The following is a 14,894-nucleotide window of genomic DNA, read 5'->3' as shown; positions in this document are numbered from 1 at the left end:
TTTGATATCAGCAGGTCACCCATCAAACACTTTCAGAGGCCCAGGAGAAGGGTTTCAGCTGCTTTGAGTTACCAAATTCCTGAAAAAAAAAAAAATCCCTCAGGCAAACATTACCATCATGACCATCTGTCAGAAATGTTGTCTGCAGCAGAGTAATGGGAGAACATTGCTTTTAGCTTCATGACCTCTACAGTTGGTGATAAAAGCAGGCTGCTCTAGAGGGCTTAGTCAGCATCTTCCTTGGTCCCTGGTGTCTTCCCAGTGGGAGATCTGGCCAACTGTCTAACTAGTGACTGAGTTTAGAGTCACTGATTGGGTGACACGTGTGTGCTGATATGGTTCAATAGGAGGTACATGCCTTACCCATATAGTGTTATTGCCAAAACTGGCAAGTGGAATCATGTGACAGAAAGCAGACAAGTCTATGAGGATGCTCGCTAAAGTAACCAGCTTGTGCTCTTCCAGAATTACTGGAGAGGAAAGCAGGTAGGAAAATGTTACAGGATCTGCATTCATATTCTAGAATTAATGATGTAGAATCTGGATTAAAAGAAACCAGTTCCGTGACAGCTAAACATAGTGTAGAACCCTTCATTAGCTCCTACTTCAACAAACAAACAAACCAGCTAACCCACCAACCTCGTGCAGTAGAGCTATCCAAGTGTCTATCAGGTGATGAACTGATGATGTGTGGGCATATCCATCCGATACTAGTTAAAGAGAAGTAGGAATGAAGGGTAGGGGATCCAGCTGAGTTGGTAGAGAGCTTGCTTAGTATGTATAAAGCCATAGGGTCCATCTTTGCCCCAGATAATGCCAGGCACGGTGGTGCCTACCTGCCATGCCAGCACCTGGCTCACCAGCCAAGGCAGATAGAACAGAGAACAAAGTCATCCTTGGCGACTCAAAACTTCAGAGCTTGAAATCCTCTTTCTGTCAAGGCGGGGGGGAGAGGGGGGAAGCAGAGGCAAGAAGTAATGATGAGTAACAGACACTGCCTAAGACATGGTAAGCCCTGGAGCCACGCCAGGCACCCCAAATGTGTAATTCATGCATATGCAATGTCTGCAAAGATTGAGAGTAGATTTGTTGGTGCCAAGTGCCAGAAAGAAGAGAGTCCGGTGCAGAATTTCTTCCCGGAATTATGAAATGTCTTGGTTGTATACCTTGTGAATACACTAGAAGCATGAATTATACACTAGAAGAGGGAAAGTTTTATATCCAAACTATACGGTTTTGTTTTGTTTTAGCATTGTAGGCCTGGTGACGGGGGTTGGTTGAGTGTGTAAAATACTTGCTAGTGTAAACATGAGGTTCAGATTCTCTAGCATTCACAGAAAAGTCAAGCATGCATCTGTAGCCCAGCACTCGGGGGTCGGAACAGGGGGCTCACTGTTGAGCTAGCCTAGTAGAAATGGTGAGCCCCAGGAGAGACCTGTTCTCAGAAAATAAGGTAGAAGCTGGAACCATGGCTCAGTCAGCAAAGTGCCTTCCTTGAAAGCATGAGGCCCTGAGTTTAGCTCCCAGTAGCCATAACTACCCACGGCTCAATGAAGTGGGAATGGAGATGATTGGATCTCCAGAGCTGACTAGCCAGTCATTCTGGCCAACCAGTGAGTGTTGTTCAGTGAGAGACCCTGCTTAAAAAATGATAAGGTAGAGAGTGATCGAAGATGACACCCACGTCAACCTCTGGTGTGCACACACACACACACACACACACACAAATCAAAATTAAAATTTATAAAGTAGAGGGAGTTTGAGGAAGACACTTGAAGTTGACCTCTGGCCTGCACATGGGCACTCATAGGTAAAACACACCTGCACACACATGTGCAAACATATGCGTACCATACACATTTGAATACACAAATCACTGTAAGAGATGTAAATTAAGTGTGACTGTTGAGGAAATTTGAATTGTGTATTAAGTATTTTTTTTCAATATTAAATGCCCTGGGTTTGATAATGATACTATAGAGATATATAGGAGATTGAGGAAATATTTAGGGAGGAAGTATCATATTTATATTAATTTCAAGTGGATCAGAAAAAGGTATAGGGAGAAGGCAAATGTGACAATATTTTGACAACTGACTCATCATATTATTCTTTTCATTTCTTTTATACCCTGAATTATCTTAAAATAAGATAATTATAATTATCTTATTTTATAAAATCTTATTATAAAAAATAAGATAATTTGTTAAGTGAGACCACTTAACAAATATCCACTACAAAGCATATAGGAGATAATAATTTCTTGTATATTGTCACAAAGAAACTTGGAAAGTCGAAGCTGTCCTCCTTCTGAGGACTTACAATGGAGAGTGACTTGTTTGTTTCCCATCTTAAACTTACTTGGTCCCCATCATCAGAGAGAGAGAGTCAAGTTTCAAGAAGGTCATTCTGTGCTTATGCTTCAAATTAAAGTGGATGCTCCAAGCTCATTGGTGACTCCATAGCACTGACTGGGTGGCACTTAAAATTTCCCAGGAGTAGAATGCTTGCCTAGCATGCATGAGGCCTTGGTTAATCTGCAGCACCCTTACAAACCAACCAAGCAACCAACCAACCAAGCAACCAACCAGCCAGCCAGCCAGCCAACCAACCAACCAACCAGCCAATGAAACTTCACAGAGTGCTAACTCAAAGGCTGATGAGTTGGGGTTGATGATATAGGGTAAGTGTATGGGCATGAGTGTCTTACAGGGATGGAGGAAGTCAAATGGTCCAGGTTTGAAACTCAAGACTTAACAGATAAATACATACACAAGAATGAGGCCTAATCCATTTCAGACTAAATAGCAAGCTGGAACCACAGGACATCTTTATCCAGGTGTTCTTGGTAGTGGGCAGAAGGTAAGTGACCTATTCCCTGTCTCCCACTTCCTCACATTAACCCTACACTCCTGAAACTTGTCAATTGCCTAGCTCCCACCCTCCCTCCCTTCCTCCCTCCCTCCCTCTCTCCCTCCCCCTCCCTCCCTCCACCTCCCTCCCTCCACCTCCCTCCCTCCGTCCCTTCCCCCTCCCTTCCCCTCCTTCCCCCTCCCTCCCTCCCTCCCTCCCTCCCTCCCTCCTTCCCTCCCTTCTTTCCTTCCTTCCTCTTCCTCCTTCTCTTTTTTTTGGGGGGGGGTATGATTTTTCCCTAATATGTTCAGAGAAAGGCCTTCTAGGACTTAACCAACTGGCGTTTACTTTTCAAACAGGGATTCAGGGGTCTCAGTGTGTAGCAGAGGTGGGTATTGGAGACGGTAAAGCAGTAAGAACTTAATGGGGTTCTGTGAAGCTAAGTGGGAAAAGCAGAGACGATTGGATTTCTGGTTCACCCCTGACCACGGGTGCCTTCTGTTTTTAAAATAGACGAGCTTCATCCTCCCCAGAGCAGGGGCCAAAGATGGGAACACAGAATGAGAAGTCCCAACTGGGGAAAAGAAGCTGTAAGAGCTTGGGGCTGAAAAATACTGACTGTTTCTTTTTTTAAGTTAATATTCCAAATTTCTTATGAAAGTCAACTTAAGACATCCAGGACACAGGAAACAAGGCAAGAGGCCACAGCCAGCTGCCTCAGAGGACTCGGGACACTTTCTTAATAACATCCAGATGGTTCCACAGAAATTGTTAACATCTTGGGGGAAAAAAAAATCAGCTTCAGAAGAAATGAGATTCAAGTGGTTTACGGAAGGACACAGCCTGGGGGAGAGTCCCCAGGGACTGAGTGGGTCTGAAATACAACCCACTGTGCTGGGGTGATTGCTTTCTATAGCAGGGGTGTGGAAGGGTGCATGTACAGCCAGCTGGTCCCAGAGCCTTCTGGCTGGTATGGGTAGCCCCGTGGAACTGACTTTCTGCTGAGGTTCCATTCACTAGCTGGGGTTCACAGTAACTTTTTAAGGCTACGTTTTGTTTACTGGTCTAGCTTTAGAGAGAACTAGTTACTTCCCAATCTGCTGTCTCTGTGAGGTTCCATGGGCATAGAGCTCAGAGCCAGTTGGTTTTAAGCATGTCTGGACATACTTCATCTTGTAAATAAACAAACAAACAAACAAACAAACAAATGGTGTATTTGTAAATACAATGTATTTGTAAAATATTAATATATTTTCTAGTGTATGAAAATAAACTCCACAATATTTAAATTAGTGAATGTCTAGATGTTGACAAAGGCTAGCATTGTTTTTACTCAAATGGTTCTTAGGTTTATTGTTCATTAAGGCTTTATTGCATTTGAAAACAATCTGTACCTTAGATTTTCTCATTTCCTAAGGATTTCTTAGACATCAGTTCCTTGGAGCCAAATAAATTTGGAAGGGAAATTTAAAAATTCTTCCTGGCTCAGTAATTAAGTACTTCCTAGAATTTGTGAGAACCTGGGTCCTATCTTCAGCACCCCATGTTACAATTAAAATTAAAATCTTTCTATAATTGTGTTGGAGAAAGCAGAGTGTCTTTATAAGGGATATGAGGCTTTGTAAAATGTTGGCATTAAGCAGAGAAGAGCCGGGAAGCCTGGGAGGGAAGGAGGAGACAGTGGTCTCACCACAGGCCTGGATTTCTGTGGTGTGTCTCTTCCTCTCCTCCTGAAGCCTTCCCACAGGAAGAGGAAATGAGTTGCTTGTGGAATGTAACCGTGTGCACGCAATTCCCTTTATTCCGACCAAAAATGGGTGCGAGGGAAGTCGAATCCACAGATTCACTGCTTTGTCAGCCTTCAGCCACCCTAGGATTGTGTCATTCCCTGATGACATGCCTCTTCCAAACCCTCCTGCCTCCCACCTACTGTTCCTACCCTTCTGTAACATCAGATTAGTGCCTCTGAGGACAAGCTGGTGGCCTGCCTTGCAGTCTCCAGGTTCTAAATCAGGAAGCACGCAGAAGCGGAGGAGGGACAGAACGGATGTGGACTTCTTGGAAGTTTTAGGCTGAAAGGCCTGGACTTGAAAAAAAAATTTTTTTTTGATGTGTAAGGGAGCAGGGAGGGCACCTAATGCAGGAAGCAGAATTCTGTCCAGTGAACAGGAGAGCCTTCCCTGGCTGATTCTTAACCAGGTAAAGTCATCAGGAACTCTTTCTTCCCTTTGGGAGATTATGGACATTCAAGCTCTGGCTTTTTGAGATTCTGCTGAGCCACTCTGGTGGAATTCAGTGACTCCTTCCTTCCTGCCCAAGCTGAAATCTGGGGAATTACTATTCCAAATGGACACAGAGTCCTGCCAAGTGTATAGGAAACTGCAGTGACCGTGTGTGCTCCCACCACGAGGGAGAGCAGAAGCTGAGTCCCCTGTGATTTCCAAGCGCATCTATTTTTATTTTAAGGAGCTCTGTGTTTTCATTCAGCTTTGTGAACCAAGGAATCCACATGGAACATCCACTGAGTCCAATAAACAGAAAGCATGCTACTCGTCGGTGATATACTGAAATACATTCATGGGTGGGTCAGAAAGAATGGCAGACATTTGATTTTGAAGCCCTGTGGAAATTCATCAGCTCATTGGGTGCCTCCTAGCACACCACAGAGGACACGATCAGTCCTCAAAGTCCTCCCCCCACCCTGGTATCCCCCACACCCCATGCTGGGAAGTGAACCTAGGGTTCACGTATGCTAAACAAGGGCTCTACAACTGAGCTGCACCCTCACTCCAGGCCTGGACATGAGGCTCACTTGGCACAGTGCTTACCACACAAGCATGGAGATCTGTATTTCGTCCCCAGAAGCCATGTAAAAGGTTGGGCATGCCTGTGCACCTTTAAATCCCAGTGCTGGGGAGGCAGGCTCAGTGGGTCCCTGGGGCTTGCTGGCCAGCCAGTCTAGCAGGGACTGTGAATTCCAAGTCTAGTGAGAGAGAGTCTGTCTCAAAGAATAAGGTGGAGAACAGTAAAGGAAGGCACTGGACATCGATTCTGTCCTCCACATACACAGACATACATGTACCAGTGTAGACACATGCACACACAGAAAAGTGTAATCTATCATTTACTGTGGCATAAGCTAGCTGCTCTCAGATACACAGCTTGTATTAATATGTGGAAATGTAAGTACATATACTTTATATAGAATGCAAGATTTAACAGGTGGGATGGGGAAGGGCCAGAGACTCAGAAGTCCCTATGCATAAAACGGATGGATTTTCATTGGTAATTTCCATTAAGTATTGAAAATACATGTTCTTGGTAACTCTTTGAAATGATCTTGTTCATCTATTTATTTACTTATAGAACTTCCTGCTTCCCTCCTTAACTTTTCCCGGTCCCCCTCCTCTTGGTGATTATTTATCTTGATTCTATATCTCCAGAATTGGAATATGCCCTAGAAGTAGTAGAGGCTCTATTAATGGCGTCCCCTCTGCGTTCATCCAACATATAAGCTGTATCTCCAGCCCTTAGGCTTTTGAGACAAGGTCTCTAAGTGTAGTTTACGCTAATATTTATAACTGTGTAGGCCAGACTGGGCTTGAACTCGTGACCCTCCTGTGCACACCTTACTCCCTCTCACCTGCCATTCTTTTTCTTTCTTTTAGAATTTGATTGATTGATTGATTGAGATATGGCATGCCTGCCATCATGCACTGGTGGAGACTAGATAACAACCTGTCAGGGTCCGTTCTCTCTTGCTACCCTTCGGGTTCCAGGAATCAACCTCAGATGGCAAGTGCCTCTACCCTCTGAGCTACCTTGCCAGCCAGCCCTACAGCTGTTTTTCAAAAGGTCACTTATGAAAAAAGACATTGCACATATTCTTGTAGGTAACTAGGTTTTCCATTGTTGCTGCTTCTTTGGACCAAAGCCGCACGTTAACTGGGCCATGTGCAACATTATTCATTTTAAATATTTGTCTGCTTCGTACCAGGCGCTTTCTCAAGTGAAAAAATGCGTGTATCCACGGATCTTACATTCCAGTGGAGAGGGACAGACTGGAAAAAGGAAATGTGCTCTCTGTCAAGTGGAGTAAAGTTCTAGGAAGGAAATCGGGGTGAAAGGTATAGGGACGGTTCTGCTAAAGGCAGTCTGGAGAGAACTCCAGTTGGGGGCTGTCCTTGCAAGGCTTGGCATAGCTCAGTGCACAGCCCAAGCACACTGCCTATTTGGCCCTGGCATGGAAGTAGAGGTGAAGCCAGCAAGCAGGGGGCCGGGGGGGGGGGGGGATGTAGTAGGACTGGTCAGAGAGGCATGTGAGGCAAGTGCTTTGACCTTTGCTCCTTGTGACACGAGGAGACCCTTGAGGTGATCAGAGCCAAGGCCCCTGGTGAGGACCATTTTAATACTTTATTTATTTTTATTTTATGTGCATTGGTGTTTTGCCTGCATAAATATCGGTATGAGAGTGTCAGATCTCCTGGAACTGGGCTTACAAACAGCTGTGAGCTGTCTTCATGTCTGTGCTGGGAATTGAACCCAGGTCTTCTGGAAGAGCGGCCAATGCTCTTAGCTGCGGAGCCATCTCTCCAGCCCCTGAGGGCAGTTTTAAAAGACTGTGTAGTAATCCAGGGCTAGTGGCAGATTCTAGAGCCGCTGTGTAGTCAGGGCCAGTAGGATGGGCTATGAGGGCAGAAGGCTCAGAGGGAGCGCTCAGTGAGCATTCCAGACACCTGGCCCTTTAGTGAGGTAGAGAGAGTGGTGAGAGAGGCTTGTGGGGAAGGTAAGAAGAGTGGGTGTTGCGGTGAGTCGGAACTGTGTCAGAGCTGGAGAGAAGAGACCACCTAGGCCAGTGCGTAGATGGGGATAAAGGGCCAGCCTGTGACCTTCAGTGGTAAGGATGATCACAGCAGTAGCCAAGGCACGAAAGGATAGGGCCAGGTGGGGTCAGTGTCAGGTGATACAGATGCTGGACTTGAGTGACCATGGACCCTGTCTAGCTGTGAGATTCTCAGGGAGGTCTGCCAGCAGGCTTGGACATCCCATCTCTGAGTCTTCAGTGGGGCCCTTGTTTAATCTGTTGCTTTCCTGCTAATGTCTTTTTTCTTTATTTCTGTACCCTCTGCTATTTATTGATCGAAGAACTATAAAATCACTTTTTTTCCCTTTTTTAAACAAGACAGGAGACGACAACATGGAGGTTTAACTTCAGAGTTTAAATATTTGGTTTTTTTACTGCTGACTGGCGGGCCTGTCGGCAAGGAGACATAAAAGACCCCCCTCCTCCATTTTTCTAGGAGACTTCAATGTCTAGGAAGTCTGTCAAAAAATGTTAGGCACAGCCTGGGCAGTGCTGGCCCAGTCCTCTTTGCCGAGGCATTATATGCACCTGGTGGGGTGGCTCTCAAGGCCGGCTGCAGGCTGGAACCAGACAGGCAGCCACTGTCTGCTTGGGAGCAGAGTCTCAGTCCTTCCCAGTTTCTCCCTCTCTCGAACGACTGTAAACTTTTCTGTGGTCATTCCCAGGGACCCAGTATAATCAGTTGGCAAATTCTGTTTGCAAAGGACCTAAACCTAAAGCCCCTTGGGCCTTTCCCATAGCATAAATAGCATGCTATTCCAGTGCATATTGTCTCATTCACAGGAAATAGTGTGTGAATGACATCACAGGCCAGTCCTACTCTATCCCATTGACGTTTATCATGGACCTATTGTGGGAACAGCATGGTTCCTGTCCCACAGAGTTAGTGTATCCTACCTATTATGTTCAGGATTCTAGATCCCGTGTCAGTTTGGGAAGAACAGAGGGGAAAATCCCAGGATGTTGTACTGTCTTCAATGTCAGTGTTTTAGCAAAACTTCTTTAAATAATTCCTGGGCTCCTTGACATCTGTGACAAAGCAGGATGCTCTTCCGACCTGTGCTCTCTGCGGAGGGTGGAAAGACAAGCTAATTTTTAGAAAGTTGGTTGGTGGGGAAGAAGAAGAGTCTGTAAGGTCTGTGTTATAGAGAACCTAGTCACGTCGTGACACCCCCTCCCCTGGGATCTGTCGTTCAATTCTGTCATAATAACAGGGCCCCCATGCTAATCTGGTCCTGTAGCCACCTGGCATTAAGACTACACTTTCCAGTTTCTCTAGCTAATGGGTAGGCTGAGACTGGTTTCTGATCCATGTGAGCAGTGAGCTTCCCTAGCAGCAGCCTCCTCTGAGGAGACCTTGGGGGTGTGCTTTGTTCCTCTGCAGTTCTGATGTCTGAAATATAGACACGCCCTTTCAGTTGAGTTCATGAATGATGGAGTACCCAGAGATTGATGACATCATCATAGTAACTGTTCTTGTCTCTTGGAGGCTAGACAAAGATGAATAGATGCAACAGTCTCTCAGTGGCAGCTGAGGGAGGCTTTGTGCTCTTGCAGAAGTAAAACAGGTAGAAGATTCTAACAGCACAGAGTCCGGCTTTCAGGATGTCTGCCGGAAGAGCTTTATGTGTATAGAGCACTACTTTAAAATGCATTCCATTCATACAACATTTCTCACCCGTAGGAAAATCTCACCTGTATCATATAAATGAGAATATGCTACATATTATATTTTGTTGTGTTGTGTGTGGCTCAGTGATAGAGCATGTGCCTAGCATGTATAAGACATGTTTGTTGTCTAGCACCACAGAGGTATATTTTACATTGTCCCTGAGACAGGGTCTTGCTACTCACTGTGTAGACCAGGCAGACCCTAAACTTGCAATGACCCTTCTTCAATCTCTAGTTCTCAATCTCAAGTGAACAATTCCATACTCCATTGCTTTTGTTTTATTTTGTTTTGTTTTGTTTCGTTTGTTTGAGACAGGGTTTCTCTGTGTAGCCCTGGCTGTCCTGAAACTCATTCTGTAGACCAGGCTGGAACTCCATTGTTTTTTAATTTTAATTCTATCTGTAACTATCTTTCTAAAATGGTATAAATGCACTGGCTGCACTGTTATCTGAGTGCATAGTATTCCACGGTATAATAGATGTACCAAAATTTATTTAACCAGTTTCCTGTCAGTAGACTTTGCTTGCAGTTTTGTTGTTAGAAATGCCACCACAGATGCATCGTGCACTCCAGGCAGGTGCCAGGGCACATGTAGGAAGCAGTCACAGAGTTGTGTTCATTAGTATATGAGCATCAAAGTATGCAAGCAGTCCCTTCTGCATTTGCTCCTCAGCAGCACAGCCAAGGCTGCTTTTGACTCAGATTTCCTGTGTGGACCACAGCGAGACATTACCTTTCTTTTTTGCTCACATATCTTTGGTTATTTGAGTGTCTGTTCTGGAAGAACAAGACACTGTCACCTTCCCAGAGACAAATGAGAAGGAGGTAGGTGGTCAGTTCAGTGGCTTTATGTTATCTGTGAATTTGGGGCAAAACTTCTGTCTTCTTGTTGCATAGACTGTCATGATTATTGCCAGCTAAGGTATGGGAAGGAGAATAAATTATCTTGGGAAATGAGGGTGTTGCTGTTGAGGCTCTTTGGGGGATATTCTTCAGGAATATCACAAGAGAGTACAGACCATTCTTATAGACATGCCACAGAGTCCAGGGAGAGTGCCAGACTTGGATAAAGTAAAAAAGTAAAGACTAACTCAAAAACTATGCTTTGTACCTCTTAGCTCTGCATCCTTGGGAAAAAAGGCTGCAGGTCATGCTTGGGGAGCAGTGTAGGTCATAGACAGATTTCCCATACCATTGCTAAGGCCCCGCAGCTGCTGGGTCAGTGTGTGGAAGGAAACAAGAATCTGTGTCTGAAGTCTGTCTTTGTTGTCCTCTTTGCATCTGCTCTGCTGACTTTCTCGTGCTCCCTAGACTCCTGCCTGCTGCCCGTTAGATTAGAAGAGAAGCCTTTTGTATCAGAGGAGGCTCAGGCAAGTGGCCTGTTGTCAGCGGTGGGCCAATGGCTGTCTGGTAGCCTTGGCTCCGGCCTCACTCAGGTGACAGGCCCTGCCAGGCTCTCCTGGAGCATCTGTCTTGGAAGTAGGTAGCACCCTCTCCTGGGCTCAATCCAAATGTTTTTCTGTGTGTCCTGAAGCCATCTAGGATAGTAGCTGCATTTGTCTTTCTCCAGCAAGCCTGCCCCATCACTGCCCCCTTCTGGCCCCTTCTATGTTTTATTGGAATGCCTCACCGGACTTTTGGTAAATCCAACACAGGAGACTTTAAGGAAAATCTGTATGGAATCAAGCACTTATTTGAATACTGTGTTGAAGACAGGGCAGGGATGCAATTATTAAAAAAAAATAATAAAATCATATGATCAGTATAGAAGGAAACATGGAGAAGAAATTACCAAATTGTACATGAGATATTGTTTTAAACAGCTATTGTCAATGCAGGCGCTGTGGGGAATCTCTGTATTTGGCACAGATCCTAGGGCACAGAGACTCATTACCTAGAAGTCTCCTCATGTCGTGGCAGACTTTGGAAAGGAGTTGCCTAACAAGTGTGTACTTACCCCTGAGGAGTCTCTGGAAAGGAATGTACTAGAAGGTTCTCATATGAAGCCAGTTAGCAGAAACTACACAGGTTCAGTCTTTCAGATTTCCTCCAACCTCCAACCATCTCCCGTCTTCTTCTCACCTACCAGGCATTTGTTCCTTAATGACGTTTACAGAAAGGAAGACTTAATATCTCCTCATAGCTCCTCCTCAACTCTCCAGTTTCTGACTCATCAAAATCAAATCATTTCCTGTAATGGAATGAGGCACACAAACACCCGCTTTATCTAACCCTGTCTGCTTCTAAGGACTGTGGGTCCTTTTGCTCATTTGTCAGTGAATAATTATATCCATTTTGGTTGTCCACATTTTAGTACCACATTTAAAAATGATAGCAGCTGTCACTCAATCTACCTGAAACCAGATGAATAGTAATTATACATTATTCTGATAGATACCTGAACCTATTTAAAAAAAAACCAAACAAACAAGAACAACAAGAACAAAAACTGTCTTTGTTGTTCTAAGTTTTCTAGATGAGGAAATTAAGGTTCAAAGGTGTCAGGTAACTCACCAACATTACAAAGATAGGATCTGAGCTTGGGATTGTAGCGCTGGAGGCCTTGTGTATGTGGCCCGTCTTAGTCGGGGGCATTTAGTAAATGCGCAGTAATTGAGTGACTAAGGGAGATCTCCTACCCACATAAAAATCTAGCAGAGAGCATTGTTAGCAGGTGTAGTTCCTTAAAGGAGAGGCAAGTGAGCCAGAGGCATCTGAGATGCGATGGGTGGAGGCCTGTGTTCTCCGCATCTTGGGAACACTCCATTAAGGAAGAGGACTGGAAAACAGGAAATGTCTTCTGAGAGCTGAGCAGGGCTGAGTGTCCCCGCGCTCCTGCCATCTAAGGCAGGGGACCAATGTCTGGCCCACAGTGTCATTAGCAACTCATATTTGCCCCTCCTTACAGAGTTGCCTCAGAATGGTGAAGTAACTTGTCAAAGGCCTCACTGCTGGTGCTCGACAGAATCAGGACAGTGGAGCACACCCCCCCACCCCCCATGGTCCTCCAGGTACCCCCAAGACCTTCAGATTCTCCTATGGGCCTCTGAAGAGATATTCTCCCGCCTCAAAGAGGATCCCCATGGCTAGGGTAGGCTCAAGAGGAAGGGTAAGATCTCACTAGGACTTTGTCAAAGGTATAGGCTGGGAACACTCCTAGTCCTTAAGGTCTGAGGGAGAGTGTCTGCCTGAGGCAAACCCAAAAGGAGTCAAGCCAAAGGCCAGGAGTGACTTGCAGGTGTATGTGGAACATAAGCCTGTACCATCAATCCCCCAGTGATCTTCAGGAGTGAGGGTGGCACTTGTAGGGTTCACAGACAAGAGGAAAGGGGCTGCTGATTTGGTATAGCAGGCTGCTTAGGAAGCCTTCCCCTTCCCATCCAAAAGAAGGGCACAGGGAGTGTGAGGCTGGCACATCACAGCTTGCTTCTTACTCTTGCTTGGCCACTTCTAGCTACTCACCTGTCTGGGCCTGGGCATACTGCAGAGTATTACAGGGGAGCACCTGGCTGGGTCAGCAATGCTAGTTGGGGTTGGTGGGGTGTGAGAGTGGGGGGATGGGTTGGGGGCGCCTACGGTAATAACACCACCAACCACAGGGTCCAGCTGGACCAGGGCTGCAGGGGGTGTTTATGAAGGCGCCAGGGAATCGCTTCCTGCAGCACGTGAGCATGAAATCCGTAGTCCCAAGCTGAACCCAAATGTGGAGGGACAAACACCTGGCACCAAATAGAATTTCCTCTCGCAGCTCATTGCTGCCCGAGGCAGCCCCTAATTTCCAGAGCCCTTCTCCTCCACTGACACGTAATTGTCAGATTGTTTTATGAGCGCAGCTTCCTGCCCCTTTCCGGCCTGCGTCCCAAATGTGCTCCTCCCTTCTCCTCGCCCTTAATCACCGCTTTCCTGCCCGCAGCCCCAGGCCGGCGATTTCTTAAATCACTCGCAATTGGCTTCCAGCGCCCCGGGTGGGCTCCGGCTGCCAACATCCTGACCCCCAGGTCCCAGCATCTGTTTGATGCCTCCTTCCCCTTTCCAGGATGCCCCCTCCTCTCTCCCCTGCCTCTGTTGCACCTAAAGCCAGGAAGAGATTGGGACTTGGGTTCGAGCCCTGCTTACCCCTCCCTCCCTGTCTCCCTGTCTCACCCCCCCCCCATCTCCCTCTCTCCACTCCTTCAAAAGCCATTCTCAGGAGGAAGTGCTAAATTCTAACGTTTTGAGTTTAATTTTACCCATTTGAGGAATTTCCGAGGAAGCAGCGTGTGGCTTTTTATACTTTAACTATACTTTTTTATTATTAAAGAAATTCACAATCACAATAAAAATTTCAAACAAGATCGTTTCCAGATGGAAACCACAGTAACAGCGTTTTGTGTATTATTCCAGTTATTCCAGGAAGTTCCTGTGAGCAGACTAGCATGCCACTGTAGCTTCTTCTTCTTAATATATAGACAATATATAGACAAGGATCTCAATATATAGACAAGGCTGACCTCCAGTTCACAGAAATCCACCCTCCTCTACTTCTTAAGTGCCATTTAAAGACCTGCACCATCTGACCCAACTTTTTTTTTCTTTTTTACACAAATGGGAACATCCTTCTATGCATCTTTTTCTACAGCTTGCTGTTTTTCCTTTAGCACATCCAAGAAGTTGCCATTTTGATAAGTTTAGATTTATGTAAACATTGGTCTTTAGTATTTTATTTTGTGAATGTACTAATGTATTTAAATCAACTCCCTATTAATAAAAATTTCATGTTTGCTTTATTGCAGATAATACCCACAGTGTCTAAAATTTATATTTAAATCCTCGTTTTGTTTCTTTGTTTTCATTCCTGTTGTTTTTGAGACAGGGTTTCTCTGTGTAGCTCTGGCTGTCCTGGCACTAGCTCTCTAGGTCAGGCTGACCTCCCAAGCACAGAGATCCACCTGCCTCTGCCTCCTGAGTGCTGGGACACCATCTGGAAAGTCCTGTATTTTTATGATAGCTTCCTTTCTAAAATTAAAGCACCTGGATGGTGATAAATTGTGAGCGATAATAAATAGTGGTTCAAAGGTTATTCCACGTCAAATTCCAACAGTGCTGTGCAAGAGGGCCTGGCTGCTGGCCCCATCACACACGAATGCACCATCAAACCTTTGGATCTGCCAGCCTTACAACAGCTTGACTAATTAAATTAGTATTTCCTTAAAGTGGGCAGAGGGGCAGCAGGCTGGGTGGTAACTAGAATACCAGCTGCCTTGGGGGGTCCAGCCTTCCTAAATAATACTGTTTTCCCCAAAGACTTTCCTGCACATTGTAATTTTTTAAATTGTTATTTTGTCTACATTGTCTTGACTTGAAAAATCTGTTTCTTTAAAGAAAAACAATCCCTTTGTGTCATAGGTTCTGTCATTGCTTCTGAACTTAATCCATTGTCATTGGCTTGTATAAATTTCTCTTCCCATAACAACTTGAAAGTAGAGACTAGGATATAGCTTGGTTGTAGAGTATTTCACTAACATG

The 14,894-nt window shown here is 45.3% G+C and overlaps 1 long non-coding RNA gene across 1 annotated transcript in view; it reads left to right on the top strand.

The window, feature by feature from the left end:
- LOC143434334 (uncharacterized) overlaps positions 1–14,894 on the top strand; it is a 314,842-nt gene that overhangs the window by 123,435 nt on the left and 176,513 nt on the right. The gene's annotated exons all lie outside the window — the stretch shown is intronic.

Source organism: Arvicanthis niloticus, chromosome 14 (assembly GCF_011762505.2).
Source record: "Arvicanthis niloticus isolate mArvNil1 chromosome 14, mArvNil1.pat.X, whole genome shotgun sequence".
Taxonomy (NCBI): Eukaryota; Metazoa; Chordata; class Mammalia; order Rodentia; family Muridae; genus Arvicanthis; species Arvicanthis niloticus.
This window is presented reverse-complemented; position numbering and strand designations above follow the sequence as displayed.